This window comes from Urocitellus parryii, chromosome 6 (genome assembly GCF_045843805.1).
Source record: "Urocitellus parryii isolate mUroPar1 chromosome 6, mUroPar1.hap1, whole genome shotgun sequence".
NCBI lineage: Eukaryota > Metazoa > Chordata > Mammalia > Rodentia > Sciuridae > Urocitellus > Urocitellus parryii.
This window is the reverse complement of record NC_135536.1, coordinates 58,410,698-58,423,392: the sequence shown is the minus strand read 5'-3', so window position 1 is coordinate 58,423,392 and position 12,695 is coordinate 58,410,698.

Genomic DNA, 12,695 nt, shown 5'->3' with positions numbered 1-12,695 from the left:
TTTGGAGCATGTTTTACCTTTAAAGTGATAGATTAAAACGAAACAGGTCAGTTGTTAGAGATGTGGATTTTTAAAAGGGATTTTTCTTAAAATATTGAACCATGTTTAATTGCTAATAAAAAAAAAGTGCTAGAGAGGAAAATGTGATGATGCAGATATTGGAGAGAATTCTCTTTCAGTGGGTGAAAAGGGCCAGGGCCTAATGAACTAATACAAAGAGTGTCATAGTATAAGAACATGGAAACATCCCTATTAATTGGAGGAAATCTAGAGAATAAGAGCATTAAAGTAGATATATGCTTTATATATGCTAATACATTGGAGGAGCTTAGGTAAGGTTCTTTCTCAATGAAACAGGAAGAAAAATATTATCTGAGGGTAACAATGAAGATAATATGTTAAAGTTTTAAAAAGAGGCCAGAATTATTATTTTCAAATCTTAAAATTTTTAAAACTATGGAAATAGTTTTTTTTTAAAGAATGAGAGAATCAGTGACATTGCCTCATGCCACCAAAACCTACTGGGAATTGGATTGTTGTTTGATTTTCTACAGGTTTTAGAATTTGCCACATGCATGTGGAAAAAGAAAAAAAAATAGCAAATAATTTTAATGATAACGCAAGGAAGTGATTATAGAAACTAGTTCATATGCAATAGGTAAAATTATATTTTTGCTAACCATTTTACCAAGGATTAAGGTTTAAAAATTGTATTAATTGTATGTATAAAGCATTTTCACTGGACTATACACTACTAAGTTTCTAATAGGGAAAGCAGATGTTAACAAACTAACCAAAAAATTAAAATTACTATGGTGATAAATACCCTACAAAGAAAAGCTGCATCATAATGTAGGGAGACTTGAATATTTTAGATGAACAGAAAACACTTAATTAGAGAATTTGGCATCAGAGATGTATCTTGTGAAAATAAAGGGAAGTAGCCTCAGGCAAAGGAAACACTTGCCAATACATTTGTTACAGTTTGTATCTGGAACATCCCCCAAGGCCCTTGGGTGGAAGGTTTGGTCCCCAGCTGGTGGCACTATTGGGAGGAGGTGGAAACCTTAGGAGTGTGGCCTAGTCAGGCCACTAGAGGCATGTCCTCATAGGGTACATCTTGTCCCTGGCCCCTTTCTCTTTGTTTGCTGCTTCCTAGAAGTCATGAGAGGATCAGTGTTGCTCTACCACTTTCTCCCTACCATGTTATCCTGTTGTTCTACCACCACACACTACCATGATGTGCGGCATCACCACCGGCCCAAAGAAAATGGATCCTGCTGACCATGGACTGAAACCATGAACCCAAATAAATCTTCCCTCCTTTAAGTTGTTTTTTTCAGATATTCTTGTGGATAAGACTTAAGATATAAGAACAAAGTAGATCATGAAAAGTCTTACAGTAGTATGAGGATAAGTTTGTTGTCCCAATAATGTACCTCCATGAGTGACAGAGATACTGGTAACAGTTTATATCAGTTATCCTCATGGCATAGTGGCTTTGGGCAATGCAGTATGTACAGTCACCTTACTCATAAAGCATGTTAAGGACTTAAAATTTTATCGCACAAGTTATAGGTATCATTCAATATTTTAATGCGGGGAGGTGAGACAAACATACTTAAATTTTGAAATAGTCACTCGGCTTTATTATAGAGGATAAAATTGATAACATGCAGATAGGTTCTTTCAAGAATAATTTGAGAGAGCTGCCGCCGGAGCCTGCAAGGTAGGCAGACCTGCAACCAACCCAGAAAACAGGCCCAGCGGCCCCCCACACATCACCCCAATTGGAGGAGGGGCAGAGCCGCTGCCTGCGCCTGCAAGGTAGGCAGACCTGCGACCGACTGGGATAACAGGCCCAGCAGCCTGCCAGCATGGTAGACACATCACCCCAATTGGAGGAAGGGCCCAGCCGCTGCCCTCAAGGTAGGCAGACCAAGCATCCCAGAGAAGGAGCCCAGTGGCCCGTCAGCCTAGTTGAAATATCACCTCCATTGGAGGAGGGGCACAGCCGCCGCCTGCGCCTGCAAGGTAGGCAGTCCTGAAACCTGTAGAACAGGCCCAGCGGCCCGCCAGCATAGTAGACAGATCACCCCCATTGGAGGAGGGACCCAGCCGCTGCCCGCAAGGTAGGCAGACCACGCAACCCAGAGAAGGGGCCCAGCAGCCCACCGGCATGATAGACAGATCACCTCAATTGGAGGAGGAACACAGCTGCTGCCTGCAAGATAGGCAGACCTGCGACATGGAGAACAGGCCCAGTGGTCCCTCCCCCCCCCCCACACTGTAGACAGATCACCCCTATTGGACAAGGGGCCCAGCCTCGGCCTACAAGGTAGGCAGACCGCGCGTCCCAGAGAAGGGGCCCAGCAGCCCACCAGCGTGGTAGACAGAGCACCCCAATTGGAGGAGGGGCCCAGCCACCGCCTGCGCCTGCAAGGTAGGCAGACCTGCGACCTGGAGAACAGGCCCAGCGACTCGCCTGAGCGGTAGACAGACCTCCCCAGTTGGAGGAGCCCAGCCTCCCCCCGGTGAGGTACACAGACCACTCCAACTGGAGGAGGGGCCCTGTGGCCCACCTGTGCGGTCACCTGACCGAGCCCTTGACAAAAATAAGGTTTCCCCAACACCCCCACCTCATCAAACACCTTATGAGAAACACTGATGGAACTCATCTTGGAAAATCCCACCAACCCTTAAAACCCAACAACCAGTTGACTAGCTTGGCTACCAGTGTGGTTCTGCAGCAGATCAGGCACCTGGTTTACATCTCAGAGAATAAGAGTAGAGAGGCCACAGGTGGAAGCTCAAGTCCTCTCACACTGACTACTACCACCATCCTGAACCCAGAGACTCAAGGTAGGAATAGACAACGCCACAAACTGGAAGAAATGAAAACAGAGTTCTGAGAGACATTTTTTTTTCTTTTTTTCTTTCTTTTTCTCTCTTCTCTATCTCTTTTCAGCCATTTACCCAGTCTCCTCTACCCTTCCCCCTCGGGTCTTCGCAACCTCAACCTATGTAAAACCAAAAATTATACACGAAAAAGGTATTTAACAACTGAATCACCAGAATAATATACTATGCAGGAATAGCATATGCCCCACCTCCCTTCCCCCTATTTATTCCTTCTCTTTTTTCTCGTATTTTCTTTTTCCCACTCTCTTTTTTCTCTTTCTTTCCTTGATATTTCTTTTCCTCCCTCTTACTCCCTCTATCCCACTTGCAACCCCCTAAATTATACTATTCATAAGTAGGGTAATCTTATAAATACAGATAGGAATTTGAATCTATACATTCCTCTATAAATTACCCATCTATTGGTTAGAGCTCTCCAAAGTTACTAAGTTAGATTACCCCATACCCTCACTCCTTTCCCCATAAACATAACATCCTACACCTTAAATCCAGTTTTCTTCAAGCTACCAGAAATGGTATGCCTTTTATGAAACTAATAACTATATTTGTAAACAATAATCGTAACCAACATTTGTAGACATAGAGTCTAGCTATAAATGAAGTAATAAGGAAAACGTGTGCTTAGATGATGGACTATTGATATTGAGAACTATTAACATTGTCTTTCTCCACAAAAGGGAGACTTTGCAACTATACAAGAGCAATATAAGTATATAGGGGGAAAATTCAATAACACAACAGTTTCACCAAGCAGAAAGAAATGTGAGCAGTATGAAAAGACAAGGAAAGAAAGGACCACAAGCAATGCAGGTCAACTCAACTTTAGAAGAGGTAATATCTGCAGCAGATGGAATGTCAGATAAAGAATTCAGGATATACATGCTTCATGATGATCTGGAGTCTCAAGGAAGACATTAGGCAGCAAAATCAGACAATGAAAGATCACTTCGACAATGAATTACATAAACAAATCCAAGAAGCAAAAGAAAACTATACAGGGAGATAGAGGCTATAAAAAACCAAACAAACAGAAATACTAGAAAAGCAGGAAGCAACAAACCAAATTAAAAACTCAAATGAGAATACTACCAGCAGAGTAGAACACATAGAAGATAGAACATCAGACAATGAAGACAAAGTATTTCAACTTGGAAAGAACATAGACAGCTCAGCGAGACTGTTAAGAAACCATGAGCAGACCATCCAAGAAATATGGGATAGCATAAAGAGATGAAACTTAAGAGTCATTGGGATACAGGAAGGTTTAGAGGTCCAAACCAAAGGAATGAGCAATATCTTCAATGAAATAATATGAGAAAACTTCCCAGACTTGAAGAATGAGACAGAATCCCAAATCCTAGAAGCCTACAGGACGCCGAATGTGCAAAATCATAAGAGATCCACAACTAGACACATTATAATGAAGATGCCCAACATACAGAATAAGGAGAGAATTTTAAAAGCTACAAGAGAAAGGAAGCAAATTACATTTAGGGGTAAACCAATCAGGATAACAGCAGATATTTCAACACAGACTCTGAAAGGAGAAGATCCTGGAACAACATATTTCAAACGCTGAAAGAAAATGGGTTCCAACCAAGAATTGTGTATCCACGAATATTAAGCTTCAGGATGGAAGATGAAATTTAAACCTTCCAGGCTAAACAAAAGTTAAAAGAATTTACAGCTAGAAAACCATCACTTCAAAACATCCTCTGCAAAACATTATAGGAAGAGGAAATGGAAAATAGCAATGAAAACCAACAGTGGGAGGTAGTACAGTAAAGGGAAAAATAATCAAAGAGGAAAAACAAACCATGTTAAGTAACATAAATGAACAAATATGGCTGGAAAAACAATCCATATCTCAATAATAACCCTAAATGTTAATGGCTTAAACTCACCAATTAAGAGACACAGGCTAGTAGAATGGATCAAAAAAAAATCCAACAATATGCTGCCTACAGGAGACACATTTGATAGGAAAAACATACATAGACTGAAGATGAAAGGTTGGGAAAAATCATATCACTCATATGGACTTCGGAAACAAGCAGGAGTGTCCATACTCATATCAACTAAAATAGATTTCAAGCCAAAGTTAATCAAAAGGATAAAGAGGGACACTACATACTACTCAAGGGAACCATACACCAACAAGACATAACAATCATAAATATGTATGCCCCAAACAATGGTGCAGCTATGTTCAACAAACAAACTCTTCTCAAGTTCAAGAGTCTAATAGACCACATACAATAATTATGGGAGACTTCAACACACCTCTCTCACCACTGGACAGATCTTCCAAACAAAAGTTGAATAAAGAAACTATAGAACTCAATAATACAATTAATAACCTAGACTTAATTGACATATATAGAATATACCACCCAACATCAAGCAGTTACACTTTTTTCTCAGCAGCACATGGATTATTCTCAAAAATAGATTATATATTATGTCACAGGGCAACTCTTAGACATTATAAAGGAGTAGAGATAATACCATGCATCCTATCTGATCATAATGGAATGAATTTGGAAATCAATGATAAAAGAAGGAATGAAAAATCATGCATCACTTGGAGAATGAACAATAGGTTACTGAATGATCAATGGGTTATAGAAGACATCAAGGAGGAAATAAAAAAATTCTTAGAGATAAATGAAAACACAGACACAACATATCAGAATCTATGGGACACAATGAAAGCAGTTCTAAGAGGAAAATTCATTGCTTGGAGTTCATTCCTTAAAAAAAGTGAAAACCAACAAATAAATGATCTCACACTTTATCTCAAAATCCTAGAAAAAGAAGAGCAAAACAACAGCAAAAGAAGTAGAAGGCAAGAAATAATTAAAATCAGAGCTGAAATTGATGAAATCAAAACAAAAGAAACAATTAAAAAAATTGACAAAACTAAAAGTTGGTTCTTTGAAAAAATAAATAAGATCCACAGACCCTTAGCCATGCTAAGGTAGAGAAGAAGACAGAGAACTCAAATTACTAGCATACGGGATGAAAAAGGCAATATCACAACAGACACTTCAGAAATACAGAAGATGATTAGAAATTATTTTGAATGCTTATACTCCAATAAAATAGAAGATAGTGAAGGCATCCATAAATATCTTAAGTCATATGATTTGCCCAGATTGAGTCAGGAGGATATAGACAACCTAAACAGACCAATATAAATAGAGGAAATAGAAGAAACCATCAAAAGACTTCCAACTAAGAAAAGCTCATGATCAGATGGGTATACAGCAGAGTTTTATAAAACCTTTAAAGAAGAACTAATACCAATACTTTTCAAGCTATTTCACGAAATAGAAAAAGAGGGAGAACTTCCAAATTCATTCTACAAAGCCAACATCACCCTGATTCCTAAACCAGACAAAGACACTTCAAAGAAAGAAAACTACAGACCAATATCTCTAATGAACCTAGATGCAAAAATTCTTAATAAAATTCTGGCAAATCAGATACAAAAACATATCAAAAAAATTGTGCTTCATGATCAAGTAGGATTTATCCCTGGGATGCAAGGCTGGATCAATATACAGAAATCAATAAATGTTATTCACCACATCAATAGACTTAAAAATAAGAACCATATGATCATCTCGATAGATGCAGAAAAAGCATTCTACAAAGTGCAGCATCCCTTTATGTTCAAAACTCTGAAAAAACTAGGGATAACAGGAACATACCTCAATATTGTAAAAGCTATCTATGCTAAGCCTCAGGCTAGCATCATTCTGAATGATGAAAAATTGAAGGCATTCCCTCTAAAATCTGGAACAAGACAGGGATGCCCTCTCTCACCACTTCCTTTCAACATAGTTCTCAAAACTCTGGGCAGAGCAATTAGACACATGAAAGAAATTAAAGGCATAAAAATAGGAAAAGAAGAATTTAAATTATCACTATTTGCAGGTGACATGTTTCTATACCTAGCAGACCCCAAAGGGTCTACAAAGAAACTATTAGAGCTAATAAATGAATTGAGCAAAGTGGCAGGATATAAAATCAACATGCATAAATTAAAGGCATTCCTGTATATCAGCAACAAATCTTCTGAAAGGGAAATGAGGACAACCACTCCATTCACAATATCCTCAAAAAAATAAAATAAAATACTTGGGAATCAACCTAACAAAAGAGGTGAAAGACTTATACAATGAAAATTACAGAACCCTAAAGAGAGAAATAGAAGAAGATCTTAGAAAATGGAAAAATATACCCTGTTCATGGATAGGCAGAACTAACATCATCAAAATGGTGATATTACCAAAAGTTCTCTATAGGTTTAATGCAATGCCAATCAAAATCCCAATGGCATTTCTTGTAGAAATAGATAAAGCAATCATGAAATTCATATGGAAAAATAAAAGACCCAGACTAGCAAAAACAACTCTAAGCAGGAAGTGTGAATCAGGAAGTATAGCAATACCAGACTTCAAACTATACTACAGAGCAATAGTAACAAAAACAGCATGGTACTGGTACCAAAACAGGCAGGTGGACCAATGGTACAGAATAGAGGACACAGAGACCAATCTACAAAATTACAACTATCTTATATTTGATAAAGGTGCTAAAAGCATGCAATGGAGGAAGTATAGCATCTTCAACAAATTGTGCTTGGAAATCAGGAAATCTATATGCAACAAAATGAAACTGAATCCCTTTCTCTCGCCATGCACAAAAGTTAACTCAAAATGGATCAAGGAGCTTGATATCAAATCAGAGACACTGTGTCTGATAGAAGAAAAAGTTGGCTATGATCTACATACTGTGGGGTTGGGCTCCAAATTCCTCAATAGGACACCCATAGCACAAGAGTTAATAACTTGAATCAACAAATGGAACTTACTCAAACTAAAAAGTTTTTTCTCAGCAAGAGAAACAATAAGAGAAGTAAATAGGGAGCCTACATCCTGGGAACAAATCTTTACTTCTCACACTTCAGATAGAGCCCTAATATCCAGAGTATACAAAGAACTCAAAAAATTAAACAATAAGAAAACAAATAACCCGATCAACAAATGGGCCAAGGACCTGAACAGACACTTCTCAGAGGAGGACATACAATCAATCAACAAGTACATGAAAAAATGCTCACCATCTCTAGCAGTCAGAGAAATGCAAATGAAAACCCACTGTAAGATACCATCTCACTCCAGTAAGATTGGCAGCCATTATGAAGTCAAACAACAATAAGTACTGGTGAGAATGTGGGGAAAAGGGTACACTTGTACATTGCTGGTGGGACTGCAAATTGGTGAGGCCAATTTGGAAAGCAGTATGGAGATCCCTGGGAAAGCTGGTAATGGAACCACCATTTGACCCAGCTATTCCCCTTCTTGATCTATTCCCTAAAGACCTAAAAAAGCATACTACAGGGACACTGCTACATAGATGTTCATAGCAGCACAATTCACAATAGCAAGACTGTGGAACCAACCTAGATGCCCTTCAATAGATGAATGGATTAAAAATGTGGCATTTATACACAATGGAGTATTACTCTGCATTAAAAAATGACAAAATCATGGAATCTGCAAAGAAATGGATGGCATTAGAGCAGATTATGCTAAGTGAAGCTAGTCAGTCCCTAAAAAAACAAATGCCAAATGTCTTCTTTGATATAAGGAGAGTAACTAAGAACAGAGTAAGGAGGAAGAGCATAAGAAGAAGATTAACATTAAACATGGATGAGAGGTGGGAGGGAAAGGGAGAGAGAAATTGCATGGAAATGGAAGGAGGCCCTCATGGTTATACACAATTACATGCAAGAGGAAGTGAGGGGAAAGGGGAAAAAAACAAGGGGGAGAAATGAATTACAGTAGATGGGGTAGAGAGAGAAGAATGGAGGGGAGGGGAGGGGAGGGGGATAGTAGAGGATAGGAAAGGCAGCAGAATACAACAGACACTTGTATATCAATATGTAAATCAGTGGATGTGTAACCGATGTGATTCTGTAATCTGTGTATGGGGTAAAAATGGGAGTTCATAACCCACTGGAATCAAAGTGTGAAATATGATATGTCAAGAACTATGTAATGTTTTGAACAACCAACAATAAAAATTTTAAAAAAGCGAGTATAAGAAAGAGTATAAAAAAAGAATAATTTGAGGAGGACATCAAGGAAATAACAGGATTATGAATAAATTGTAAATAAAGCATCAGTTTAAATTATATTTGTAAGGCTGGGTACAGTGGCACACACCTGTAATCCCAGTGCCTCAGGAGGCTGAGTTCAAATCCAGCTTCAGCAAAAGCGAGGAGCTAAGCAACTCAGGGAGACCCTATTTCTAAATAAAATATAAAATAGAGCTATATCATATATAAATAATACATATTAAAATAAATATATACTATAATATATAAAATGTATTATTTTAAATATAATATATATTAAATTTATATATATATATTATTAAATTTATGTATATTAAAATTTAATATATTTTATATATATATATAATTTTTTTTTTTTGGTAGGTAAACCTCACCCAACATTGCAGTATTGTGGTACTGGAAGATACTAAAACAGACACCTGTATTTTAGGCTTGAGTAACCTGGTGGGTAATAGAAACATTTTCAGAAATAGGAAATAATGGAAGAGATCATGAAACTGTTTCTAACATATTGATTTGGTGGTACTTTTTGAAAAATTTTTCTTGCTTTTAAGTGTAGGCACAATGTTATTTCTAGAATTATTTCTCAGGCTCTTAACTTTTCTCCCATGCTATTTTCTTTTCTCATTATTAGAACTTGAATTTCTCATTATTAGAATTTTTTCCAGCTGCTGATTAATTTTGTCTCCACCTGTGTCCATTGTTACTGAGCTATGTATGTGGTGGATGCTGCTGCTGCCACTGCTATTTAATTAGAGCAACCTGAGACAGACACAATGAACCATGAGAAAGACAAGATGAAGCCACTTGAAGAAGTTATGAGATTTCTAAAACCCAAAGCAGGAGAAAGACAAGAGAGAATTCCCCAAGGTAACAGCAGAAATAAGTCCCCAGAAGGATAGCTGTACAGTTGACCCAAAAGAAAATAACTCACATAAAAGAATTGAGATTCCCAAAGGAAATGTTACCAAGAGTAAAAAAATGGATATTCATAGTTATGGGTTGAATTGTGTTCCTCTTCCTATCTCACTACCCAAAACTATGTGAAGTCCTACTCCACATTACTACAGAATGTTACTGTTGGGAAAGAAGGCTGTTTCAAATTTAGTTAAAGTGAGGTCATGTGGGCCCTTAATATGATATTTTTGGTGTCATTATAACAAGAACAGAGACAAACACAGGAGTGATTGAGTGAGAAGGGAGAGAACACTATGTAGGAGAGACTGAGATTGACTTACAGACAATGCAAGCTCAGGAATGCCCAGGATTGTACCCAAATCACCAGAAGCTTGGAAGGAGTCTCCCTGACAGGTTGCAAAGAGAACACAGCCCTGTGAAACCTTGACCTCTGCCTTCTGAGGGAATGATTTATGTTATATCAGACACCAATTTTCAGGCCACTCTAAGAAATGAATATATACACCAATTGCATGATGAGAACCGACTATGAAAAAAAATTATACCAAGAATCTATTGGAGGTTAAATGAAAAGCTAATAGTAGGTTTAAATAAAATAGAATAAATTATAAAACAAGGCAATTATTAGCAATAACAAGAAAAAAGAAAGATAATCATAGCACACTAAAATATATGGCTATGAACAATATTTGAATGGATAGACTATCATAAACTTTCAGTATTGATTTAACTAAAACTTAATATAATCACAATAAGACAATGGGAAAATAAAACTAGAATAGCTAAATACTCATCTATCATACCACAAAATCAACATTTTATTCTAAAATTGATGAGTAAATGTAAACAGTATATGCATTTTATTCAGATATAGGGATATATGAAAATAATATTAAAAATAGCTTGGCTAATGTTGCATATGAGGTGGGCACTGGAAAATAGTGAAAATAAGTCACTTTCATGTGAAATGTGGTATTTCTGTTAATTCAGAAAATTATATTGATAAATTGCTTTGGAAAAAATAAACAATAATTTACGTCATATGCAATGAAAAATAAACATGTAGTTTTGGGGAAAAGATGGCCAGCATCTCATTGGAAGGTTCCTTCTGTCCAGAGGAATCTAAGCCACCCTAAATAGCCACCCTAAATCTTAATATATCAAATAATTATCAAATATTAAAGCACAAACACTCAGAAATATATCAGCAAAAGCAAAGCCCCTGATTGCCGCAACCCGGCTGGGCACAGAGTCACAAGCCACTCAAGCAGGAACAAAGCTTTATTTTTAAAAAGGCCGCCAGTGCCCCGTGTGCACCCGGCTAGCAAGCTGGACAACACACATGTGTGTGGGTCCACCGGAACCGGGGGCCCGGACCTCCCCCAGAAATTCCCTCCTACTATCCTTCCCCAACCAATGGGAACTCTCCGGGAGTCCGGTAACATGAGTCCTGTAACATGAGTCCTGTAGCAGGCCGAGGTGAACAGCAGGAGTCCAATTTTCATATGAATGTAAATCTTAACATAATCATATCATCTCAATGGCTAGCTGGCAGTCACCTAAACCAAAGGTGCCATGTATCATAATACTTTTGCTGTGGCTCCTAGCACCTGATAGATCTAGGTTCTTGAACTAGACATACAAAATGGCTATGGTGTTTTATTTAAGGGGATACATTAAAGGCAGGGGTAAGGTTTCAAGGGCAGAATCTTGCTTTGTGATGTCTTGCATTTACCTTGTTGATTGACATCTTGGCAGGTCACACCCATCTCAGGTGTGTTGTGTGGGATCTAAGGTAGAGTTTGAAGGGGTCTGAGATTGACGACCTGCATCAGGATCAATCTCTGTGGGGAGTGCCCCAGGGAGTACCCAATGTCAGACTTTTCCCCTCAGGAGGCTAGTATGTGCAACGTAGACCACACTCAGCCCACAGATGGCTCATGACAATGTATGTAATAAAAAGGGATCACTGGAAATTAAAAATATTATGATGTATATAAGAGGATATAATATAGGGAATAAAATCAATATTATTGATTGCTGAAAATATTCCAAAAATTAGAATAAATATTTGACAATAGGAGACAGACAATAAGAAACAAATGATTCTTGCAAGAAGTTCATCATATTAAATTCCAGAAAAAAAATAAAACCGATAAGTTTTAATCTCTAAAACACTTCATGTTTGCACAGCTGGGCCTTTACTCCTGCTCTTTGCTCTCCATGGAAGTTTACCTCTGACTTAACTCAGGTCTCAGCTTTACTGCCTCTTCTCTCTGTAAATTTTCACTGATACCTTCCCACTTTTCTTCTGGGTAGGAGTTCTTAACACTCTCAGGACCCTCTAAAATGCCCGTATTAGAGCTGCTTAAACTGATTAAACACATACTACTTTGCTAATCTAGTTATACTCTGCTTCCAATTTCAGATGGGAAGAGATTACAAATTCTTATGCTTATCTTCATAGTGTCCTGATAAATATCTTTCTTGAAATATTTTGGGGTATGCTGAATATTCACAAAATCACTTCCTTATCCTAATATTCTCAATTTATTACTTAGATATTATCAAAATTACATAGCATTCTTTTGTACTTAAAAACATTTTTTCTCCATAGTATGATATGATTTAAAACTAAAATTTAAAAGAAAAATCTTTTTAGTGAGGTCTCATTTTCATCAAGTTTGTCCTAAGGCTGTGCTAT